Raw genomic sequence first — 5,222 nt, 5'->3', positions numbered from 1 at the left:
CCAACTGACGTGGGTGCCTCCCAATTTGTCGCAGTGACAACTTTGGTGGGGTCTACCGCTATTCCTTCTCCGGATATAACATGTCCCAGGAATCCAACTTCCTTCAGCCAAAACTCACACTTGCTAAACTTGGCGTATAGCTGATGTTCTCTGAGCTTCCCAAGTACTAAACGCAAATGCTCTTTATGCTCCTCTTCATTCTTCGAGTAGACCAGAATATCATCAATGAACACCACGACAAACTTATCCAGAAACTCCATAAACACCTTGTTCATCATGTTCATAAAATAGGCTAGTGCGTTAGTCAGGCCAAATGACATAACGGTATACTCATATAGCCCGTACCTCGTGGTAAAAGCTGTCTTAGGTATATCCTCCTCTCGAATCTTCAGCTGGTGGTACCCTGATCGCAGATCGATCTTGGAAAACACCTTAGCTCCTTGCAGCTGGTCAAACAAATCATTGATCATCGACAGTGGGTACTTGTTCTTGATCGTCACCTCATTCAATCCTCGATAATCAACAACCATCCTTAACGATCCATCCTTCTTCTCCACCAGAAGCACTGGTGATCCCCAAGGTGACGAACTTGGGCGTATATAACCTTTATCCAGTAACTCCTTAATCCGCTTCTTAATTTCATCCAAATCCTTTGCGGGCATTCTGTACGGTCTCTTAGATATTGGCCCTGTGCCTGGCAAAAGCTCAATCAAAAACTCAATGTCTCTATCCGGTGGCATGCCTGGCAACTCTTCCGGAAATACATCCAGGAAATCCTTCACCACTGGTACTTCCTCCTGTACAACTCCTGATAAGGAATTTACTTGCGTCCTATTCGGCACATGCAGGGATACATACTTGATCCTTCTTCCTTCTGGGGTGGTGAGCAAAATCGACTTACTGGCGCAATCGATGTTTCCTCCATACATCGATAGCCAATCCATACCCAGAATCACATCCAAACCTTGCGACTCCAAAATTATCAGATCTGAGGGGAAAACATGCCTACCTATGGTCAATGGCATCTGAAAACATCCTTGGCATGCCATATACTCTGCTCCTGGCAAGCTCACTAACATAGGTGTACTAAGAACTTTGGTGGGCAGTTTATACTTATCCACAAATCCCCTTGATATGTATGAATGCGATGCACCAGTATCAAAAAGAATGACTGCAGTAAATGACTTAACCAAAAACTTACCTATTACTGCATCTGGCTGGGCTTCAACCTCCTCCACGTTAATGTGGTTCACTTGTCCCCTGTTGAAAGGGTTGGGCTTCTTCCCAGAGCTTCCATTGCCGTTTCCATTCTTAGCTTCAGGACATTCATTGGCGTAATGTCCAGTCTTCTGGCAATTATAGCAAGTAACGTGGCTTAGATCTTTCTTGGCGGGCGTTGCCGGGTTGGAACGGTTCTGTCCGTTGCTTCCTCCATTACCATTCCCGTTCTTGGAGCCACTATGGTTGTGCGAACTTCCTCCAGTGTGATTGTGACCTCCATGGTTATGCTGAAGGGGTCCTCCCGAGTTCGGGGTAAAACGGGGTCTCTGCTGAGCTCCAGAATTATACTTCCCTTATCCATACTTCCTCTTGCGGTTGTCAATCTGTTGTTGCTTCCCTTCAATCATGAGAGCTCTATCTACCAACTCCTGGTAGTTATTGAAATTTGCCACCATCAACTGCATGCTCAGCTCATCATTCAGTCCTTCCAGAAACTTCTCCTGCTTAGCTGCATCCGTAGCGACGTCATCTGGGGCATAACGTGCTAGCTTACTAAAGTCATCCACATACTGGCCAACGGTGCGCCCTCCTTGGCGTAAGTTGCGAAACTCACGCTTCTTCATGGCCATAGCTCCTGTTGATACATGGGCAGTGCGAAAAGCCTGCTGAAACTGGTCCCATGTAACAGTGTCGATGGGGTAGGTGGCTGTGAAATTCTCCCACCCTGATGTTGTGGGTCCATCAAGCTGATGTGGGCAAAACACACTCTCTCCGCATCTGTGCATCCTGCAGTGGTCAACTCCCTTCCAATCTTGCGGAGCCAATCATCTGCAACTATCGACCCGGTGCTACTGGAGAACACTGGCGGATTCAGCCTTAGAAAATGGGCTAAGTGATCAACAGGTGGTGGTGGTGGTGGGTTGTTGTTGTTGTTGTTCCCCTGATTCTGATTCTGGACTAGTATCTGCATCAATGCATTCTGCTGCTGGATCAACTGAGTGAGCTCCGGTGGGAAAGCAAATCCATTGTCGCGTCTCGGAGGCATCTGCTGGCTTTAGAAAAGGTGAGAAAACAGAGTAGAATGAGGTCTAGGGGGAAAACACTACCCGTATGCACACGAGGCAAACACAAACATATCACTCAATCAATCAAGCAAGGGCATATAATCGGTCTAGAACTATCGTTACAAAAGTGCTCGGACTATACTATATACATGGTGGAATACTACTACTGATATGGTGGTCGACTAGAAAAATTGATCTGTCGAAGACTCCATGATATCCGCTCCAGCTTCATCAACATAGTCATCATCGCTATCGTCGGGGTCCGAGTCGGTGTCGTCGATGATGATGTAGCTCTCCGGGCAAGTGGAACCGTCATCTTCTCCTCCTAGTGCGGGGTCTCCCATGAAAACTCCTAGCTTCTTTGTCAGGTCGTCATTCTTATCCACTAGTACGACGATTTCTTCCTCATAATTGTCGTGAGTGGCCTTGAGTTCTTCCTCCAGCTCCGTGATCCTTGTTGTTGCCTTCTTCAAATCTGTCATGCCTGCGCACATCTGGTTCTCCTGGCGTCGAATGTGCTGGTTTAACTCGATGAAAGTTGCAATCGATCTATCCTTCCTGGTGCTGATCATCTCCCATTGCTCATCTCGGCGCCCACAAGTCTGGTAGATAGTATCCTTGAGATCCTTGTGGTAAACATCTCCAATGCGTCCCATGGTGATGTGGGCTGCAATACTCTTTCCTAGACTCCAGATTGGTGCATCAAAGGAAAACTCTATGGGCTCAGTGACTGGCGTGAATGTCCTTCCTGGAACTTGAACTTGAATCATCCAGCGCTCCTCTTCTGGTAAAGTGGCGTTGTAAGTCCCGGTGAAGCTTGGTATTCCGATGTTCAGGTACTTAGTGACTTCCTTCAAGTGGCGTCCAAAAGGTGTGTCTTCATCCGGTTGCGTGAACTTGATCCTCGCATCCGCCATCCTAAAGAGTAGAAAATGGAGAGGAGTCAGAAATGAGAAGAGAGTAGTGATCTAGGGCTTTAGCTTAGTGGTCGTGTCCTATAGTCAGCGTGTGCTCTGATACCATCTTATAGCGACCAGACCTCAAACAGTCTGATCTCTGTGCATCAGTGTCATCCCTGGATCGGTAATGCTGACACACACAGTACTTGAGGATTTATAACAGAGTAGCAATCACACACTTATTACATCGAATGTCTCAAAAGAGAACTTATTACAATAAATATGGCTTAAGGCCATCTAATACGATAACAGCGGAAGGCTTGGAAGATAAAGTGAGTCCATCAACTCCAACGGCATCACTGAGTGAAAGACCACGACCTAAGGCTCCTTACTCGTTGTCTGAAAAGTCTGCAACATGATACGTTGCAGCCCGAAAACGGGTCAGCACATGGAATATGCTGGCAAGGTAACACAAAAGAGTAATGAATAGAATAAAGCTATCACTACATGCATATATGGCTGGTGGAGGCTGTATGGTTAATAAGTTTTGCGGAAAGCCAATTTTTTCCTACAACAAAGGAATAAATTTTATTTAACTATCATGGTGGTTGTTAAACATTGAGAATGGTAAACCCCATCTCAATCCCAATTAAAAGGTAATTAATAACCCAACAAAATTAATTTAGAGTGATGAGATCAACACGATAATCCAAGAACTAGATACTCAAGATGTCCATAACCGGGGACACGGCTAACCATGATTAGTTTGTACACTATGCAGAGGTTTGCGCACTTTTCCCCACAAGACTCGATATCCTCCGTTGGTTTTCTCGCACTACATGATGTTTGAGAAACGGATGACCAAGACACAGTCTTTCCGAAGAGGTCCCCTTAATCGATAGATAGGCCTGTACACCTACAATCCCCTACATCAGCTAGCACATCATGGAAAGGTTTCCCACAACTTACTCAACTATGCGAGAGCCCATAATGGCATGTGGCTGCACACGGAAGTTTCCAGCATGAATAATCTTACGATCCCTTTGAGCCTGGGTGGCAGTCCATAGGAGAATCACACGGTACCCCGGGATTTCCAAAAATACAGGCAACACTGGGTTCCCCAGGTGCCTCAATCCACCCAGATGTGTATTAAAGCAGCCACCTTAAGTTAACCATTAATTAACAATACTCACATCTGTCATGAATACACTCAAACCCAAACCACGTCTACGAGCATAGCATAGCAATATAAGCAACGTAGAAGTAACTCCCATAGGTTTGATAATAAACAGGTGAATAGGTACTACCTCATCTACTTCCCAAACCCACAATTTAATCAGATCCTAACCATGCAATTGTTTGAGGATTGATCTAATGCAATAAAACTGGGCAGTAAAGAGGTATGATCAAAGTGTTACTTGCCTTGCTGATGATCCACGAAACCTAGAGACTCGTAGTAGCATCCTTCGCACTCCGGGTACTCTATCGCAAACAAACAAGCATACAATAAGCAATCAAGCAAATATGCATGGGTAAAACTCAAATAAGAAGATCTAACCAGAAATTTCAACTTAAGAACTCCGGTTTGCAAAAAGAATCAAATCAAACGAAGCAACGAAACTCAAACTGCGAAAGAAACAAGCTTCAATTACTAATCTGGACGAAAGTCAATATTTATTGTGGCAAAAACTTATTTCAGTTGAATAAATGGAAAGAGGGCTTCGAGACGAAACTCTAGGCGCTTGAATCGCCTAATTCCGATAAACGAGCGAAAAGATAAACTAAAACGAAAATCGGATCAGAAATCGCGATCGAAAATAATCGCGAAAAATCCGAGAAAAAGAAAAATTAACGAACAGGCTAACGAACGAACGTTCGCTATCTGCGGCTAAATGGTGAAAACCGTTCGTTAAAACGAACGAATGAACGAACGGGCGTTTGCTAAATAAATAAACCGAAAAAAACGGATCTAAAAATAAAAAAAGGGATCTAGGGTTTCGGAAAAAAACGGTGGCGACTACCTCCGGCGAAACGGCGG

This window comes from Triticum aestivum, chromosome 6D, assembly GCF_018294505.1.
Source record: "Triticum aestivum cultivar Chinese Spring chromosome 6D, IWGSC CS RefSeq v2.1, whole genome shotgun sequence".
Lineage (NCBI taxonomy): Eukaryota > Viridiplantae > Streptophyta > Magnoliopsida > Poales > Poaceae > Triticum > Triticum aestivum.
Note: the sequence above shows the minus strand (reverse complement) of the source record.